At 53.2% G+C, this 20,737-nt stretch overlaps 1 protein-coding gene across 13 annotated transcripts in view; it reads left to right on the forward strand.

Annotated features, from left to right (window-relative positions):
• HRH1 (histamine receptor H1) overlaps positions 1-20,737 on the forward strand; it is a 189,113-nt gene that overhangs the window by 80,270 nt on the left and 88,106 nt on the right. For 8 of the 13 annotated variants that reach the window (XM_060402640.1, XM_060402643.1, XM_060402645.1 and 5 more), the window contains exon 1: positions 97-153. The exons of 4 other annotated variants lie outside the window; for them this stretch is intronic. The gene's annotated coding sequence lies outside the window, so the exon portion shown is untranslated. Of the gene's footprint in view, positions 1-96; positions 154-18,192; positions 18,454-20,737 lie in introns of those variants that run through there. One more of the 13 variants, XM_060402650.1, reaches the window with a different exon arrangement.

Consider the following 20,737-nt stretch of genomic DNA (forward strand, 5'->3'; position numbering starts at 1 on the left):
CCCGGCCTCCCCCCGGGCTGCCCCCTCGGCGCGGCTCCTCCCCCGGCGCCCCGCCTCCGGGTCGGCTCCCTGGGCGCCGCGCCGCCACCGAGCCCCGAGCAGCCTGGCCGTCGCGGCCGCCGCGCCACCAAACTTTCCCCGGAGCCGGCGCCGGTGAGTCGGAGCGGAGAGCGGGCAGGGCGCGGGCAGTGGGCCGGAGCGCGGCGGCGGCGGCGGGGCGAGACGCTGCGCGGCCGCCCGGGCTTGGGTCCGGGCATCCTGGCCGAGCCACGGAGCTCCCCGAGCCGCCGGCGTGGGGTGGGCGCGCCTGGGGGCCCTGGGGACTGTGGGCGGCGCGGGTGGGGGTCCGCGGCACCCTGAGAACCCAGCTCTGGTTCCCCCCACCCCGACGCGCACACACCTGTGGCTCTGCCGGGGTTCGCCCGCGTGCGCGCCCGGGGCAGCTGCCTCGGGCTCGTATCGGAGAGACCCGAGAGGGCGAGTTTCCCCAGCCCTGCCCCAGACTCTGACCTCAATGTTCTCCACAGTTCCAGCCCATCTCTTGAGTGCGTTGAGTGTGCCAGGCACTGGGTTATCCCTCATCTCTTTGGGTTTTCCCTGTAACTCGATGATCCGGTATTATTATACCCATTTTGCAGAGGGGGAAAGAGGCTCAGAAGGGGCAAGTTGCGTCCAGGAGCACCAACCAGTCAAGGAGAGAGCCAGGAGGTTGAGCCCCAGGCGGCCGGACCCAAACCACTTCACCACATGATGCGGCTGAGCCCCAGGTTCACCCAGGCTCAGCATCACCAGGGGTAGGGTTTGGCGGGGGAAGCATGGAGACCACCTTAGCCGTCTCTACAGCCCGGCTGCAAAGCCAGGAGGCGCCGGCCGCCTCCTCCTCATTGTGGCTCAGGGAGGATCCTTTGGAAAGGTGGGAGACCCTTACATTTCTGGAAGTGGATTCCGGTGGCAGAAGCCCTGTGGGGGCTGCCGTTTCAGGTGAGAGGAGCCCAATTACGGAAGTTACCCTTGATTTTTCTGGAAGGAGCCAAGGGAGTCAGGAGCTGGGGCTGAAGCACCGCAGATCTTCACAGAAAGCTCTTTCCCTTTCTGGGTCACTCTCCCCTCTGGCCCCCACCTCCACTGCCCAAGCAGTAAGTAAGTGTAGTAGCCCAGTCCTGTCTGGCTCTTCGTGACCCTTGGGCTGTAGCCCGCCAGGCTCCTCTGTCCATTGGAATTCTCCAGGCAAGAATACTGGAGTGGGTAGCCATGCCCTTCTCCAGGGGATCTTCCCGACCCAGGGGTTGAACCTGGGTCTCCTACATTACAGGCGGATTCTTGACCATCTGAGGCACCACTCCGCTGCCCGGGGAGACCCCACCTCGTCCCTTAATCTCAGAGGTACGGGCTCTGCCTGGGAGATGCTCCATGCAGGGCTCCTGTCCTCCAGCAGGGGGCTCCCACCTCAGCCCTGGAGCCCCACCGTGGTGCTGGAAGTACTCTGTGAATAAGCTCCTCCAGCCGCAAGGTGCTTGCGGGCCTGATTCCACGGTGGGAGCTAGTGCCCTGTGACTCGCGCCAAGATGGAACATGTTTCCAGAGCATGAAGGAGAGGCGAGCTGGGGGTCGGATAGGCAGGTCCTGACTGCCTCAATCTTGGCTTTAGTTTTAGAGGCAGGCAGGAATCAGCAGAGAACGGGAGAGAGAACGGACAGGTCAGAGTGTCATTATCCCACTCAGTTTTCACAGCAGCTTTGCAAAGCAGGCACTATTGTTATTATTACCTTCATTGAACAGATAGTCGGTTGAGGCTCAGAGAGGTTAAATAGCTTGCCTGTGGTTGCCCAGCTGGTCTGTGGCAGATTTGGGATTTGAATACAGGTTTTCCCTGACTCCTTCTAGATTGTCAGTGACATCTAGGCTGTAGAAGGGAACTTAGGTCCCTCCTAAGTGTGGCCGGTAGCAGCGGAGATGAAAATAGAGAGATGCCAAGCAACAGGGTCCCAATACCCCTGTGTTGATCGCTCGGTCATGTCCGAATCCCCATGGATTATAGTCCACCAGGCTCCTCTGTCCATGGAATTCTCTAGGCAAGAATACCGGAATGGGTTGTCATTCTCTTCTCCAGGGAATCTTCCCGACCCCAGGGATTGAACCCTGGGCTCCTGCATTGCAGGCAGATCCTTTACCATCTGAGCCCCCAGGGAAGCCCAAAGGAAGGAAATTTGAACACATGCCGTAACACAAACGAACCTTGAGGCCTGCATGCTCAGTTGCATCCGACTCTTTGTGACCCCATGGACTGTAGCCCGCCAGGCCGCCCTGTCCATGGGATTCTCCAGGCAGGAATACTGGAGCAGATTCCCAGTTCCTACCCCAGGGGATCTTCCCGACTCAGGGATCGAACCCACGTCTCTTGAGTCTCCTGCATTGGCAGGTAGGGTCTTTACCACGGAGCCACCTACCCCTGTACCACCCTCCTCTCTCTGTGAGAGGCATCGTTCAGGAGGCCTGCCACTGAGCTGGTTATCACAGAAATCCCTGACAGTCCCACACAATTTCCCGCATTCAACCCAGGGCTTGGTGGGCCCCCCACGGAAGCGTGAGGCTGTCCCGCTGTCTCTGGAGGGGTTTCCCCTCCTGGAGGGCAGGTCTGTAAGGAGGCCCAGTACCACTTTCAAGCATAAATAGAAAATCCCTCCAGGGTGGAGGGTGGAGTGTGGAGGTGGCCCAGCGAAGTCCAAACATGATTTCAGAGCTGGGTGGAGGCCGGAGCAGCCTGCAAGCCCCTGTACCCTGGAGGAGTTAGGGCAGTGCTGGGCTGGGAGTGGTCCCTCCTGACTGAATGTCTGAGGTAGGAAGAACTTGCGTCTGAGCCCCCTCCCTTCAGACTCTCTCAAGATTCCCTGTTCCTGTTTGCACTTTCCTTTTTTTAAAAAAATATAATCAAGGAGTGCCTGGTGGAAAGGTGTGGCCTTTCGGTAACGAAGAGGAGGCGTGGCGGAGAGATCAGAAGTATGGATTCTGGCACTGGCTCACATCCCAGCCCTGCCACTTAAGAGATCTGTGGCCTTGGACGAGTTGCTGAACCTCTCTGTTCCATTTTTAGGACGGGAGTATTTCTAGCACATTCCTCACTGGGTTGGTGAGAGAACTGGATGTGTTCATGCACCTGAAGTGCCTAGATGGTCAGGCAAGCCACAGAAGAGCTGTTGAGATGTTAGCTGGCGCTACTGTTACTATTAAGATCAAAACAGATGCAGCTTGGTAGCCTGGCTCCACCGGACCTCCATAAGACTCTCTTTCTAGTTTGTAAAGTGGGAGTGGTCTAGTGCAGGCTCAAGCTTTAAATAGCTGAAAGCCTCAAGTCCCAGTGCAGGATTATGTAAAAAGCCTCCGGTGCTGTACGAGGTGCTCAACAAATGCTCGGCATTACGACATTTCCCACTGTCAGGGCGGACTGCACTCCTTCACGCTGTAGCCTGAACCTGGTCCTCTGGCGTGTTTCTTAGGGGCATGGGTTTGAGACAGTTTTCTGCTTTGTGTGGGCACAAGAAGGACTCTTCTTTCTGCCCAGGTTCTCACTTCATGGTCGCTTCTCAGAGACAAGTGTGCACCTCTTGGCGGCTGTGGTGTGGCAGAGGGTAGGTTTGAAGGTCATTTCATAAGGTCTGCCCCGTCCTCACCAAGGCAAAGACATCAGCACAACACACCACCTCTGCTGCCTTTCAGACTGATATTTTGTGTACCTTCCATGTGGAGAAGACTTGTCCAGAGTTCCGATTTTCTTTTTCTTCTTAAAGACTCTTTGCAACCAACCAAACTGTAGCCCACTAGGCTCCTCTTGTCCATGGGCTTTCCCAGGCAAGAATACTGGAGTGGGTTGCCATTTCCTCCTCCAGGGAATCTTCCCGATCCAGGGATCGAACCCGAGGTCTCCTGCACTTTCTGCATTGGCAGATGAATTCTTTACCACTGAGCCACCAAGGAGTTAAAAAAAAAAAACTGTTCAGGATTAGAACCCCTGGCTCTTTGAGCTGAGTAACCTTGAGCATCAGTTTCCTCATCTTCAAAATGGCCATTAGTGATATTTTCTGGTGTCTGTTTCTCAGGGTTAATGCCAGGGTGGGAAAAGAAGAGGAAGGAAGGGGAAAAGCAGATAGTATAAATGGCAAAGACTTAAAAGCAATTGTAAGTAATTCTCATTAGCATTCAGGCTGGGCATTAGCTGTAATTGCTCCTGACCCAAGACGTTTCATCTGAAAGACGTACCTGGCAGAGGATCACTGAAGCCCAGTCACCTGCTGCCCTCCCTTTCACAGTGACGCTGAGCATTTCTGAATCTTGGGATGTCATTATAATAAAGCTCCCGAGTCTTATTGATAAGTGACTCACTCCTGCCGTTAATGGTGGCAGAGGACTCAGGCGCACACTCGTAGGGAACAATGCTGCTGATGCTGGGGGGAGGGGTTACGGGATGCTCTCCTCGTTCACGCGTTCATCTTCCTGGCTGCAATTCTGCAGTGATAACGCATAAGCATCACATGAGCCAGGGTGGAAGCTGACAGCTCTCCATTTGTGCTGCAGCTTGGATGGCAAGATCCACTGAAACTTGTCGCCGATGGCAGAGTGGGTGTTAGAAGCCATTACGTCACAGCAGAGAGGACTGAGCAGAGGAAGCTGAGGAAGACACCTCAGCGGATGGTTCAAAGGATGGATTCTCATGTCCAGCAGACCTGAGTCTGAATCTTGGTCCTGTCAGCTTGTTAGTTGGGGTCTGATTTTTGTCTGTCTTCCCACTTCTACCGTCAGTTCTAAAAGAGCAAGGACCACGTCCATCTTATTCCCCAGGGTATTCACAGCTCCTGGTACAGAGAAGGGGCTCATGAATGTCCAAGTTGCTTGTGTAAGTTTCCGCTTTCTCATCTGTAAAATGGGGCTAACACAGCACCTGCCTCTTGGGTTGCTGGAGCACTGAATGAGAAAATGTTGTATACAGAATAAGCGTGCAGCAATGCCTTGGATGACAAGCTGATGAGCAGAAGCAAAGACACAGCCAGCCTAATATGGTAGAAAGAGCTTTCCCCTCGCTCTCAGACCAACAAGGGGTGATAATGCTAGTCATAAGAATCCTTGTATTTATGCAACACTCTGCAAAGTGCTTTCTTCTCTTTTTTGCTAAATATGGTTGATTTAGTGTTTCAGCTGTACAGCAACATGATATATGTGTGTGTGTATAAAACTGAATATACATATATGTGTGTGTAATGTTGTTACAAGTATTGAATATAGTTCCCTGTGCAGTAGGTCCTTGTAGTTTATTTATTTTATATGTAGCAGTGTGTATCTGTTGTTAATCTCAAATTCCCGGTATATCCCTCCCTTCTCCTAAAGTGCTCTGTTACCATTGACTCCTTACAACTAGTCAGGACTGGCTACCCGTGTTTTACACGTGAGGAAGCTGGATTCAGAGGGCTTGGTGGAACACCCAGAGTAACACATTTTAGAAGCAGCAGGAGGTAGAATGTAAGCTCAGGTTACTCTCATCTGCCAGGTGTTCCTGCTGAGTTCTCTATTGCCCATTAGACTTATTTAGACTTCTAAATAGAAAATACCATATACCGAGGAATAAATCTAACAAAAATGTGCAAGGCCACCAAGGGAAAATTAGGAAACTGGAGCTAAACTGTATCCTAAATCATGAAAAGAGATACCATGTTCATGGAAGTCTAACTTCTGCACCCTCTACCCACAACGGGCAATAGAGAACTCTATGCTATTGTAAGGGATTCCCTGGTGGCGCAGAGGTTAAAGCATCTGCCTGTAATGCAGGAGACCTAGGTTCGATCCCTGGGTCAGGAAGATCCCCTGGAGAAGGAAATGGCAACCCAGTCCAGTATTCTTGCCTGGAAAATCCCATGGATGCAGGAGCCTGGTGGGCTACAGTCCACGGGGTCGCAAAGGGTCGGACACGACTGAGTGACTTCGCATTCACATTTATGCTATTGTAAATGGTATATCTACCTAGATCTTTCAACACATTTAAAAAAAAATTATGATACATCGGTTGCTTTTCAGAGAAATATTTTTGGATTTTGCATGCTTTATATCCAGGAATCTTGCCAAACTCTATTACTAATTTTAGAAAATGTGCTTGTAGATTATTTTAGAAAATTGTATGCGATCCTAGGAGGTGCAAATAACTGTTTTGTTTCTTCCCTTTCAATCCTTCCATCCTGTTTGTGATTTTCGTCTTTTCCTCTCTGTTGTGGAGGGCTGTCTACATTTGCGGTTTTCCCTTCCGCTTCTCACTTGTCCGACCTTGGCGTCGAGGTTAGGCTGGCCTCACACCACACGGTGGACTGTGTCCCCACTTCAGCAGTTCTCCAGAAGAGATTGTGTAATCTGGGTGTTGTTCTTATCAAGAGTTTTGAATTGACCCATGGGGACTCCCCCCCTTCCCCGCCAACCACCCCCCCACCGCCCCGCAGTGGGTGGAAGCCAAGTAGAGGGTGGAGAAGGACAGCTCAGTCCAAGGCAGAACCTTCCAACAGGGAACGGCTTGGGCTGCCTCAGGGAAGTGGGCAGAGCCCACTAGCCCAGCTGTCCTGAGCACTGCAGGGAGCGCTGGGTAGGGTTCTCCCAGCCATGCATCCCAGATGGAGGAAGTGCAGCCCAGGGTGAAAATCTGGTGCCCGTCTCCTCCTCCTCAAGTTGCTGCAACTGCAGGCCCAGCATGAAAGAAAGTGAAAGTTGTGAAAGTAAATGAGTTGCTCAGTCATGCCCGATGCTTTGTGACCCCATGGAGCCCACCAGGCTCCTCTATCCATAGGATTCTCCAGGGAGGAGTACTGGAGTGGGTAGCCATGCCCTCCTCCAGGAGACCTTCTCGACTCGGATCAAAACCCAGATCTCCTGCATTGCAGGCAGAGTCTTTTCCGCCTGGTCCCCCAGGGAAGCTCTACTTGTGGGGAATGAATACTGTCTGTCCAGGGCCTGCAATGCAAGGACCTGACGCCACCCGCGCTCACCTCCTCCTTCTGTCTCTGTGATGTCAGTTTGCCTAGAATTCCCCTATTCTGACCTGGGACCACACACACCTCCAGCCATTTCCCCTGACTCCCAAGGGATCTAGATTTGGGCAAGTTTCTCAGTTTCTCTTTTACTGAAGTGCCAAGCCCTGAGCTAACTTGGATCATCTCTCTTAATTCCCAAAACAAGGCCATGAGGGAGCTCTGTGACCTCCCCATTATTCAGATTAGGAAGACAGAGTTTCTAATTGTGAATAGTTTTAATGGTTTCATCTTTCACAGGAAGTTTTCCCTCTCTGGAGCTTTCCTGGTGGCCCAGACAGTAATGGGGGAGACCCAGGTTCAGTCTCAGGGTTAAAAGATTCCCTTGGAGGAGGAAATGGCAACCCACTCCAGTATTCTTGCCTGGGAAATCCCATGAACAGAAGAGCCTGGCAGGCTATGGTCCATGGGGTCGCAAAGAGTCAGGCACAACTGAGCAACTAACACTTTCATTTTTTTTTTTTTTTTTTCCACTGGGTCACTCTCTAACATGTCTGGCTTTGGACATCAGATGACGGTGTCGCTCAGCCCTCTTTTCACATCCTGCCCCAGTTGTCCCCATCCCGTCCACGGGCTCTGTCTTCCTTCCCTTGCCTTTGTCACCTGCATCAGCTCCTCAGTGGCTCTGTGTCTTCAGAGGCAGAGCGGCCAGCCCTGCACATCTCCGGGGGTGGGGGGGGAGGCACCATTCACATTGTTTTCTCTCGAAGACCTCAGGGTTTGCCGCTTGGAACCCCATCCTCAGCAGCAGGCCTCCTTCCTGGCTATTTGGGTGTTGAACTTTCTGATGATTCTGGTGGCCAAGCCTCAGACAGGGCCAGGGCAGACGCTGGCTGGGCAGCCGCGGCTGGCGGAGAACAGTGCAGGTCCACGCCCTGCTGCTGGGGGCATGCTTGTTGCTGTCTAGTTGCTCAGTTGTGTCTTTGACTCTCTGAGACTCCATAGACCGCAGCCTGCCAGGCTTCTCTGTCCATGGGATTTCCCAGGCAAGAATATTGGAGTGGGTTGTCATTTCCTCCTCCAGGGGATCTTCCCGACCCAGGGGTCAAACCCAGGTCTCCTGCATTGGCAAGTGAGTTCTTTACCACTGAACCACCTGGGAAGCCCGCGGGGATGCTTGGCGGAGCATAAATGTTAACAGCTCCCAAAGCTGTTAACCTAACCCTAACCCCACTCCTTTCTCTCTCTCTTTTTCTTCCTTTCAAACTTTCTAGGCACTTTCTTTCTCACAAACTTTCTAGTTGTCCCTTGGTTTATTCTTTCAGGAGAACTTCATTTATTTACTAGCTGGCTTTTCCCTGTTGCTAGACTGTAGCCCACCAGGCTCCTCTGTCCATGGAGTTCTCCAGGTCAGAATACTGGAGTGGGTTGCCATTCCCTTCTCCAGGGCATCTTCCTAACCGAGGGATCAACCCTGGGTCTCTGTGTTGCAGACAGATTCTGTACCATCTGAGCCACCAGGGAAGCCCCTTCCTAGAGAAAATAATCACTAAATGAATCCATCCCACTGGCCTTCTCCCTGAGCCCACGTGAATCCCAGTTCTATCTCCAGCCCACACATGTGATCCTGAGGGTCCGTCAGGGTAACCTTGACACTGGGTCCTTCATGGAAGCCTGTTTCCTGTCCTTTGTCTGTGGCATCTCACTGCTTGTATAGCCAGTCCACCTTGATGGGCCTAATTTGAGCCTCTGGGAGAACTAGCTTCTGCCTCCCTGGAGGATGACGGTCTAACTTGTCGGAGGATTCCCCACAGCAAATTTGGGGGAAACGGTAAGTTCTGCATTTAAATCAGACCATCTGAAAACAAGCTCATGTGAGGCAGAAAGACACAGGGGCTTTCCCAGCGGCTCAGTGGTAAAGACTCTGCCTGCAACGCAGGAGATGAAGGCAGACGTGCTCCATCCCCGGGTCGGGAAGATCCCCTGGAGGAGGACATGGCACCCACTCCAGTGTTCCTGCCTGGAGAATCCCATGGGCAGAGGAGCCTGGTGGGCTACAGTCCATGGGGTTGAAAGGGTCAGACACCGCTGAGCAGAAATGACAGGAAGAGGCAGAGAGACAAAACGCAATTGTACGTGTGAATTCAATTGTGTGAATGATACTTGTAAATTCAGTTTAAGGTGAAGAGCGAAGTTTCCAGCGCTAGATGACCGAGGTTTGGATCTCAGCTGCACCGCTTTGCAGAATGTGTCCCCAGCAAGCCATCTACCCTGTCTTTGCCGTGATTCCTTCGATTAGAGAGTGGAGTTGGTGACGGTATTAACTTACAGGATTGTTATGAGTATTAAATGAGTCATGAGGTTTGAAAGAATTAAAGTTTGAAAGGCTTTGGAAACAGAGCCTGGCAACTCATAAATGTTTATGAAATAAACCAAAGAAAAAATAACTATAGCATATGGGTTTCCTTTCCCCCAAGAAGCTGGGAGTCATCTTGTCAGGTTTCAGAATAAATCCCACTGGAGATTAAAATTTTGAAACTAGATTAATCATATCGGGGTCCCTGTAACCTAGTGCCTAATGATCTGAGGTGCAGCTGATGTCATAGGAATAAGGTACACAGTAAATGTCGTGCGCTTGAGTCATCCCCCATGTCCCCGGTCTGTGGCGAAATCTTCTTCCATGATACTAGCTCCTAATGTCAAAAAGGCTGGGGACCGCTGCGTTAATTTCTAACACACTTTGTGTTTTTGTGTAAAGGCATTTTCTTAGATTAGACTGGAGCCTCCTGGAGACAGTGCTGCGTGCTACTTTGCTGAAGATCTCTGAAGTTAAGATTCTTTTGAAAAGGGCTGGACCCTAGAGGCAGGTGGGTTTGGTGGCAGTAGCTGGGGTTTCCGAGTTTTGACCTGGTTCCGTAAATAGTTACCTCTTTGGCCTCGAAGGAAGTATTGTAACCTCCTTGGCCTCAGTTTCTACACCTGGGAAAGGGGGATCTTAATAATAATAATAGTACCACCACTCACAGCATTATTGAGAGTCTCCCCCCACAGGTCTTGCAGTGACTGGCACCTTCCCATCACTGAGGACTCAGCTGTTCACTCCTCAGAGCATCCTTCCCTGACGACCCTGTTGAGAGCCCCACCCAACCCACTCCCTGTCTGTTGAATGACTTCATTACTGCGCCAGCTTGCCTGAATGTGGGAGTATCAGCTGCCTGGTTGATGGCCACGCCCGCGGTGCCATCATCCTTAGCACCTGGCACCTAATAGGTGTGCAGTAAAAACCCTGGATGAAGGAAGTTGGATGAGTTCACAGCTAGATCCCGGAAGACCAGGCATGTTCTGATCACGCCAATGGCAGTTAAGACCGCCTCGTTGGAGAAGGGTACCAGCGCTTCATAGTGTTCAGGTGCCTGAAAAAGCCTTTTAGGCATCTCAAAAGTAGCGAGAAACACTGAGCCAAGATGGGTTCTTTTCACGGTTATATTAATATCAGGAGCTCAGTGTTTGCCAGTCACTTATTGATTGGTTCTCACAGCGCCCAGCACCGGGCTTGAGGAGGGAGGCCCTCAGGAGATCCATTAACAGGTCAGGAACAGGGGGTGGGGTCTTCTCCCACTGCCTATTCCTTTTGGAGGTGGGAGGGGCCGGTAAATAGCACCCCTCTGCCCAGCCTGAGGTCCGGAGCAACCCAGGATTAAGACAAAAAAGCGAGGTAGCCAGAGAACAAAATGTCCCCGTTTATCACCAGTCCGAGTGACATCAGAGCATGTGGGCTGGCTAATGCTGAAGGATTTCCCACCTGCCCAGGGGCAGGCAAGCCTGGGTCCCTGCAGACCCAAAGCCCTCCTCCTTCCTGGTAGAGAGCTGAGTTGGACACAGGCTCTCCCTGGCCAGGGCTTTCGGTTCATCACGTCACCCCATCCTCCCTACAGCCCTGTGAGAGAAGTGTCAGTGTGTCCATTGCAGAGATCTGAAAACTGAGGCTGGAGCTGTGGAGCTGGGGAGACCAGGAAGGAAGCTATGGCAGCCATCCAGGTGAGAGAGGAGGGTCGCTCAGACCAGCGGTGAGGGCCCTGGAGGGGAGTGGACAGACAGACGTTTGGGGCAGGCGCGATAGGACCGAGTGGTGGGGCTGGGCGCAGCGGTCCTGGCGGACAGTGTTGAAGCGGTGCTGCTGCGTAACTTGTGGTGGTTTTGGTTTTTTTCTTTTTGCACTTTGGGGAGAACAGATGTGACGCTCCTGGGCAAAGACTGTTGAGTGAATTAAGAATTCCACAGACAGCACATCTGCACACGCCTGAACTGAACTGGCGATGGCGCACTCTTAATTGGGAGGGCCAGCTGGGGTGTGCACAGAGAGGGTCGGCTCCGAAGGGCTGGGGTGGGGACGACATGAGGGATGCTGAGTCTGTGAGAGCCCTGTCGGCGGGGGCGGGGAGTGGAGGGTGTGAGCTCAGGACCCGTTCTCCGCCTTCCACCATCCCTGGACTGGCAGGGCTCGCTGCTGCTCAGCCACGTCCCCAGAGCTTCCCTCTCCCAGCCTGAGCGGAGGCCTGGGCGCCCCTCCCCAGGACCCCAGTGCGGCTCCCCTGCCGCTAGGCAGCCAACCCCCTACCTGCTTCCCAGGGAAGAATCTGGTCAAGTCGCTCCCCTGCTCAGATGCCAGTGACATCCGACCTCTGCAGTCAATAAGTAGAATGGAGCCTGGCATGCACCGCTTTGGAAGGATGTCTGCGGTCAATTCACCACCAAATGAAAAGAGGATGTGCGGAATACCGACAGCCTGAGAGGGCAGAGGTGGGAAGCCTGGGCTCTGGGGCTGTGCTGAGTTTGAACCCCGGCTCTGCCGCTTGGTAGCTGTGTGGCCAGGAGTGAGTTCTGAACTTCTCTGTGCCTCAGATTCCTCATCTGGCGATGGGAATGACGACAGTACTCACTCCCAACGGGTTGTAAGGGCTGAAAAGGAGTTGATACCCGTGCAGGGCTGAGCCTAGTGCTGGGCTCCCAGTTGTTGTTTAGTCACTAAGTCGTGTCCGACTCTTTTGTGACCCCATGGACTGTAGCCTGCCCCACTCTTCTGTCCGTGGGATTCTCCAGGCAAGAATGCTGGGGTGGGTTGCCATTTCCTTCTCCAGGGGATCTTCCCAAACCCAGGGATCGAACCCATATCTTCTGCATCAGCAGGCGTGTTCTTCACTGCTAAACCACTAAGGAAGCCCCGCTGGCTCCTAGCTGCTGAGTCACTTCAGTTGTGTCCGACTCTGTGCGACCCCATAGACGGCAGCCCACCAGGCTCCCCCGTCCCTGGCATTCTCCAGGCAAGAACACTGGAGCGGGGTGCCATGTCCTTCTCCAAAGGCTGCTAGCAGCAGCTCCTATTACAGTGATATAGGCTCACCTCCACTTATAGGCACATCTCCCCATTTTCACCTCGTACGTCAAGACTCAGAATTCTCCTCTTCCAGGAAGCCTTCCCTGAACACATCCCACCAAAGCTGGGTTAGGCGCCTTCTCTGGACTCAGGTCTACCACCCACGTATTCCTCGTTATGGTGACTGTCTCCCCAAGGCTGTAAGCAGTCTGAAGACACAGACTATGGCTTCCCCGTTATATCCCTAGTGCCCATCACAGTGTCAGGGACATAGTGAGCCCTTAGAAATACTTGTTGAATGATCGAATGAGTGAGTGTGAGCAGGACTTTGAAACATAAGTTTTCAAGGGGTACAGATGTGAAGAAAGAACCTTCCTGGCAGAGGTGGGAAGCTACGAGTTCCAGGAAGAGCAGGTGGCCTGGTCAGGCCACAGAAAAGCATGTAATTGGGGAGCGTAACAGAGACCAACTATGGTGGGCAAGGTGGGCAGGGGGCATGAGAGGTGTCCTGGGGGTGGGCAGGGCAAGGACGGGACCTCTGGGGCCATCATGTCCCTGTCCCATTTCTACCCTGATGCCCCAGACTGGCTTAGGTGCAATCACCATAGGTGAAATCAGCAGCTGCTTTCCCTGTCTCTTTCCATCCCCAGACAGCAAACTCCCCAAGAGATGGAAATGTATGGTGTTCCCCCCTATTTTTTCTAAAACTCCTGCCCACAGGGATAAGCTGTCTCTTCATCCACCCCTGTTTTTTCTCTGTCACCTACGGCTACAGACAGATTGTGTTGTGTATCCTGATGTCTGGATCCTAGTATAAGTCACTCGGGTTCTTGTGGGAGTTGATGATTCATAGCTTCTGTGCTTAATCAAACCAACTCTGCTCCCTTTTTATGGAGTTCTTGAATCACACCAGAAGCAAGAACAGCCCTGCGGTTCATTGCTGGGTCAGACAGCGGCGCTGGGCTTTGACCAGTGGCCTGCAGAAGAGCAGGTCCTCACTTAAGCTCTTGGGACTGAACAGAATCTTTGCCAGACCCAAAGTGGCAGCATGCTAGCCAGCAGCAGAGGTGTGGGAAGGAAGAGCTGGGATCATGATCGTGGGGATCATGGGGATCATCCCCTGCTGTGTGCAGGGGACATTGCAGCAGGACAGACAGACACAGCCCTGGCTTTGCAGGGCGATGAAGACCCTGGCTGGATGAGTAACAATACTCATCAGATGGGGAAGCACGGTGCAGACCGAGGCTCAGAGAGGCAACATGAATGCCCCAAGGTCACACAGCTCTTCTAGCTGAGCTGGAGTTTAGCGTGAGATGCTTGGATCTCTCTCCCATGTGCTAGGCAGCCTCTCACAGTGAAATGCTAATTGCCTGAAGTGTTTATGGAAACAGTTCAGCCTTAGGTAACCCTTCCAGTTCTTCTCTTGGTACTTTATATTGCATTTGTCCATTCAGTCTGTCGTGTAAATATAAAAGGTGGGTATTTCTAGATGTTAGACCCTGGCCATACCCTTTCTCCTGAGTTCCTGGCTATGTAGCAAAACTAATTCCCAAAATAAAGCCTTGGGTTTCTGATCTGGAATGCCCACAGATACCCAGAGATGTTGTTGGTTTCTCACTGTTAAAAACAGAAAAAGTCACATAGGCAAACAGGGAGGAAAAATCAAGGGAGCATTTGAGTCTACGGATAGGAGGGAAAGCTGGAGTGAGTTACAAGGATGGACACCCCAGGTTCGGGCAGGTGGAGGGCTAGGTTGCCCCATTGGTGCCGGGCTCTGTACCCACGAGCACAGCAGGCTGATTCTGAACCCATGGGGCTTTCTCTGCATCCTTACGCACGCAGGGAAACCACGCTTTCTTCTGACAACTGCCTTTTCCTCCCTTTGACCCCAGACACCAAGCTGTGTGTCTGTCCACACACTGCCACTGCAGCTCGGAGCAGCTCTCCACTTCTATGCTTGTTGGTTTGCAGGGTGGCCCTCGTGCATCTTAAGACCATCAGCCAACATGAGACAATGGTCTGTTTGTTGCCTCATTTGGTCCTTTCAGCAGCTGTGTGCGGTCAGGACTATTGTCTGCATCCTAGAAATGAGGAGCCCAGGGTCACTCAGCTAGAAGGGGGAGGACCAGGGCTTCCAAGCTGGGTCTGGCTCCCAGCTCCCTCCTCCTCATCACATTTTGTTCTAAGAGAAGTTAGAGCTGCAGGGGACTTTGGGAGATGCTGGGGAGGGGTGGTGAAGGCCCTCCTTTGAGGGGGAGCAAAGGACCAGGAGAGGGAGGGGGGAAGGCTGTAAGAACCGGCTCTGGGACCCCGCCCTGCTGACCTCTGTGGGCACCTCACTGGCTTCAGGCAGACCATGCTCCTTCCAAGGCTCATCGCAGCAGGCCCAGACCCTTTGCCAGCGTTCTGTTCATAGGCTATCTATACGCCGCCCTCTCTACACTGCCCTGGGTGCCTTTCACCCCCTACCCCCGCCCTCTCCACCTGCCCATCCAGGCAGGACACCTCGCCTTTCCCCAGACGCATCTTGGGCTTCCTCATCACCATGACTTTGCTGCCAACATACCCTGCTGCCTCCTCTGCCCACTCGAACCCTAAGTCCCCAAGAGCTTGATTCTGCATTTTTGTTTTTTTAATTGGGATAAAATATACATTGCAAAATAAGTGAGTCTCATGGAATATAAATTGTAATCTTAATAAAGCTTTTTTTTTTTTTAAGAAAAGAAAGGTTAAGAAGAGGGTTTAGGGGATACCTATTTCAAGTTCCGCCTTCCAAGATGCCTCTTCCAGGAAACCTGTTAGCAGAGTGCTTGGGACTAGAGGCGTGTCCAAGTTAGCCTCGGTTAGTGGGGTTGTGGTCTGGATATAGGAGGATGTAACAAAGAGCAGAAAGCAACGTCACTACCACGCTGCCAAGCGCCACGGGGACTGCAGGGTCACGTGGGCGCCCTGCAGCCGTAACCCTGTCTGTTCTGTAGCCGTGACCCCTGCTTCCCGCGGATGACCGGGGTCTCCACTCCCTGCCCTCCACTCTGGCTCTTCCTGCTTTGCCGCTGACTCCTCTCTGGACTCCACCCCACCTTTCATTTATTCAGCACGCAGTTATTGAGCACCTGTGTGCCCCGGGCCCTCCTCCGGACCCTTGGGGTTTGCTGCGGGAGAAAGCAAAGGTGCCCACCCAGGTGGAGCCTGCTCCTGCCTCCCGGCTCCTGCTGGCTCGTGACATCTGTTGTCTCACAGTTTCTATGGCTCCTGGCTCCTGCAGCCTTGTGCCTTTTGATTTCTGTCTCTGATTCCCACCAACTGCTGCTGCTTCGTGTGCGTCAAACTCAGCCTTTCCAGAGGGAATCTTATTAGTTCAGTTAACTCGTACCTGGTTGTCCAAAAATTTTGCCCTGTGAAGGAGGGTCAAAGGCTCTTCTGGGCGGTGAGGGACAGGGATGAACAAGATAGACAGTCTTGGAACTTCCCTGGTGGTGCAGTGGTTAGGACTCTTGCCTTCCAATGCGGGAGGTGTGAGTTCAGTCCTAAGCCAGGGAACTAAGATCCCACAGGCCATGGGCTGCAGCCAGAAAAAAACGAAAACAAAACAAGCTTAAAAAAGAAACAAAAGGTACAGTCCTGCCTTCCTAGGGCTTATAGTCTAGTGGAGAGCCAGGCAAGAGATACAGCTGACAAATGCGTCTGAACTGAGTGTTGAGCAGTCACAGATAAACAGGGTGAGTGAGTGGGAGGGGTCATTTATAAATGGTGGGAGAGACGGCATTTGAATCGCGAGGAATTGAATCATGCTTGTGTCTGAAAGCATGTATTCTGGGCAGAGGCAATAGCAACTTCCTGGTCTGGAAGTGATTTAGAATGTTTTAGGAAGAATGTTCCATGGCTGCAGGAGAGTGAACAAGGGTGGGTGTAGGGGATGAGGTCAGAGAGGTCGTGAGCTGATGTCCCCGTGTTGGCTACTGTGAGGGCCTGGCTTTGGCTTGGGAAGACCTTGGGGGTCACTGGAGGGCTTGGGGCCTCCGATGACAGGATGAGGCGTGCGATGAGAGGCATCTCCCAGCCCGCCATGCAGAGGAGACAGAAAGGATGAGGAACAGTGCCCCAGGGACTCCAAGGGAGGCTCACTGGCCTTGGAGCCAGGGCCGGGGTGGCCAGGCCAGGGTGAAATGTGGGTTCGGTGGGAAGGGTCAGCCTCCAGGTCTAGTTTGAAGGTAGAGCTGAGCGTACTGGGTGTGTCTCTGGGGCACCTTCCCCCAGTCACAGGTCGGTGGAAGTGCCACCCCGTTTCTGCTCCTGGGGTGCTCGGCGTGGGGGGTGGTGGTGGTTTAGTCTCAGTCGTGTCCGACTCTTTGTGACCCCGTGAACTGCACCTCGCCAGGCTTCCCTGTCCTTCACCATCTCCTGCAGTTTGCCCAAATTCATGCCCATTGCCTCGGTGATGCCATCCAACCATCTCATCCCCTGTCGTCCCCTTCTCCTCCTGCCTTCAATCTTTCCCAGCATCAGGATTTTTTCCAGTGAGCTCAGCGTGGGTGCCACGGCTGGCTTTCCTGATCTGTAACAAGAGGAGGGTGAGTGTGTTTCCCTCCCAGGGTCACTGGCAGCATGCAGGGCCCTAGCGGGCTCCTGACCTGAGGTGGATGCCCAGCAGATGTCATTGTCAAGAGCATTGGGTCGGGGGCAGCATGCTAGGGGTACTGCTGGGCCGACTTCCCCCAGTGCATCTGGGCAGCTGTGTCTCCTTGTCTGGGAACCTTGGGATGGGAGTCTCCCCATTTGGAAATGGAGGAGCAGACCCCTTTCCCGAACCCCAGGGCTTCTCCCAACCCACCTCAGTCCTCCCGGCCCCTTGGAGCAATGGGACTCACCACCCCATTTTGCAGAGTCTGGGAGAGGCGAAGGGATTCACCCAAAAGGGCCTGTAGCCCCATGGCAGAGCTCCGACCTGAGCAGCTGAGCCCTGGCCAAGAGGCAAGAAGTGAATAAAGGCCTGGACTTGGGACCCACGGAAACCTGAGTGCGAATCCTGGCTCTGCCACTGACTGGCTGTGCCACTCTGGGCACAGCCTTTCCTTACTCTGTGCCTCAGCCGCTTTATCTGGGATAAAATGGGGTAATAATAGGTCCCTTGCCTGACTGGGGTGCGGCGTGGGGCAGGTGATGGATATGAAGCCTTGGATGGGACCCGCATGGACTGGGCACTCACCTGATGAGCTTCTCCTCTCACCCCCAGGCCTGCATCTCTGTAGCTCCCGCCTGGCATTCCTGCCAGCATTTTGCAGTAGATGTCTCATTGCCAGACGCTGCCATGGAAACCAAGGGATGGGGGAATAGGCGAGGTCCAGAGGAGGTGTGGGGGAGGGGACGTCCTTCCCGCGGTCACCTTCTGACCCACCTCAGCTGGCTCGTTGTAGCAGGGATGGCTCAGAGGAGCAGAGCGGGGGTGGGAATTGAGGCCCTCTGCCCCCATGGAGACAAAGGCCGCTGGGATCCCCACCCCACCAAGGCTTTGTTCCTCTATGGAGTGTGGGGTACACAGGGCCCTCCCACCTGTGGGGCCACGAGCAGCCACCTCCTGGGCCCCCCAAGGCCTGGGCAGGCTGGAGCGGGATGTGACTCATTTCTTCCATCCCTTGTCCCTCTTCAAGAGGCGATGCAGTCATTGTCTTCTTCTCTTTGAAAGAGCCTCCCCACCCCATCGCCATCAGGTCAAAGCCGACGGCACTTCTGGCTGCTTCTCTGAACATGTGTCAGAGGGAGGTGCTCGCTGCCTTGCAGGCAGGCACGGTTCTGATCCCCCATCCCTGTGTCTTTCTGCCCTTCCCGCCTCCTCCTCTCCAGCGTGTGACCATTGTCAAGCCTGTCCCTCCCCGTTTCGAATGCAAACCTCCAGCTCTGCAGCTTTGAGAGCTCAGCAGAGAGGCCGCTGCTCTTGGTGTCATGCAGGACTGTGTTGGAACCCCCACGTGTGCGGCCGCTTAGCTGCTGTTGACAGCCCGCTGGTCCTGTGAGTCTCAGATTTCTTAACTGTTCAAGGGGGTTGATGGCTGAACCCGCATCACAGGATTCAACGTGTTAATCCAGGTGAGACATCTGCAGACAACATTACTAATATGACCACTCTTTGCGACCCCAGGCTCCTCTGTCCATGGGGACTCTCCAGGCAAGCATACTGCAGTGGGTGGCCATTCCCTTCTCCAGGGGATCTTCCCGCTCCAGGGATCAAACCCAGGTCTCCTGCGTTGCAGGCGATTCTTTACCATCTGAGCCACCAGGGAAGCCCTATCATTTCACACTTTTCTTTAAACTTGGGAGCAAGGAAGGCATCAGAACACACACATGCACGTATTTTGTTTATGAAATTAAATAATTTTTCTTTACGATGAAAGAAACCCTTCCCTTAGAGATGTTGCCAGCTTTGAATAAGTTCCACAAACACTTATGGTGCACCCATTGTGTGCAGACTCTGTGCTGGGCACCGGGGAGACAGACAGAACAAGGTACAAGCCATGCTTTTGAACCTCAGCCTGGTGGGGAAAGCATACCCAGACTCAGGCAGTCTCCGTGTAATAAGATACGTGTTACGGTCTCCATGTTCCCAGGGTCACGTGTGTGCAGAAGCTGCAGAGGGGGTGGGGGGCAGGGCGCTCATCTCAGCCCCAGGACGTGCCAGCAGGGTTTTCAAAGATGCGCAGGTCTTAATTCAGCAGAGTAAGGTGAGAAGAGCTTTCAGGAAGATACAGCCTGAGCAGAGCAACATAGCATCCAAAATAGCATGACGTGTGCAAGAAACTGTGAAGAATTAGGCGTGCCAGAATGTAAAGTAAAGCTTAAGGGCAGGAGGTGGTAGGAGGCGGACCCTCCTAGAGAAAGAAGCAGGGTCAGCAGGGATCACCTCCTTTCCTGTCTTGGTCTAATCTGGAATGTTTTATTTTAATTAGTTAATTTTTTTCTGTTTGGCCGCACGGCACATGGAATCTTAGTTCCCTGACCAGGAATTGAACCTGCTCCCTCTGCTTTGGAGGCTTGGATTCTTAACCACCAGACCACCAGGGAAGTCCCTACTTGTTCTCTTAGAAAGGGAAGTGTTGTATTAGTTGCTCACTTGTGTCCAAACTCTTTGTAACCCCATGGACTACAGACCCCCCAGGCCCCTCTGTCCATGGAATTCTCCAGGCAAGAATACGAGAGTGAGTTGACATTCCCTTCTCCAGGGAATCTTCCCAATCTAGGGATTGAACTCAGGCCTTCCTCATTGCAAGCAGATTCTTTACTGGCTGAGCCACCAGGGAAGCCCCCCTGAGAAGGGAAAGTGACTGCAGAGTCTCCCCCACTTCCAGAGACCTTGAAAATCAGGCTCAGTGGTCTTGACTTCTGCTGTGGGAGCTAGGGAGCCATAGGAGAGTTCTTAGGAGTGACAAGTTGAACGTTGCCTGTTGCAAGACTGCTCTGCCAGCGGGGAGGAGGTGGCAGGAAGTGTCTGGACACATGAGCACAGAGGCCGACATGGGCACCCGAGTGAGAAAGACAAGGCCTGGGTCCAGCCAGTGGCCTTCTTTGGTCAACTGCTTTCGGCTTTGCTGCTGCTGCTGCTAAGTCGCTTCAGTCGTGTCCGACTCTGTGAGACCCCATAGACAGCAGCCCACCAGGCTCCCCCGTCCCTGGGATTCTCCAGGCAAGAACACTGGCGTGGGTTGCCATTTCCTTCTCCAGTGCATGAAAGTGAAAAGTGAAAGTGAAGTCGCTCAGTCATGTCTGACCCTCAGCGATCCCGTGGACTGCAGCCTTCCAGGCTCCTCCATCCAGGGGTTTTTCAGGCAAGAGTACTGGAGTGGGGTGCCATTGCCTTCTCCGGCATTTGGCCTTAGAGGGTCCTTTTTCCTAAGAGGGCAACGGTTCAAAGGATTCTGAGTTCATAACCTAACTAGTCTGCTGGCGATTCAAGTAGCAGCTGAGTTTGAAACAGCAACTCAAAACTGGCTGGAAAGAGAATTTGGAACCCTCGGTGGACCATATGTGACCAATGAAGTCATCTGTTTAGATCTGGACAGCTTTGGAGCTGCCAGCTGGAATCCCAGCCACTGATGGGAACCCCTCCTTATTCTCCCATTGGCCCCTGGAGTGAACACAGTGACTATTCAGGAACTCGCACCCAGGGGCCTGGGGTCAGACAGGGAGCAAGAAGGGGAGCAGAACCTCAGATATCCTTGGGTTGATTTTGGGAAATCTTCTGGGAACAAACAAAAGAGCAGTGATTCCCAAAAGTCACTTTTTAGAACCCTAGATATAAGCAAGGTCCACAGCTGAAGAAGTGTGGAAATGCAATACCTCACAGCCCCTTCTTAGGGATTCAGAATTCTCAGGAAAG

The sequence above is a fragment of the Ovis aries genome, chromosome 19 (genome assembly GCF_016772045.2).
Source record: "Ovis aries strain OAR_USU_Benz2616 breed Rambouillet chromosome 19, ARS-UI_Ramb_v3.0, whole genome shotgun sequence".
In the NCBI taxonomy this organism is placed as follows: Eukaryota; Metazoa; Chordata; class Mammalia; order Artiodactyla; family Bovidae; genus Ovis; species Ovis aries.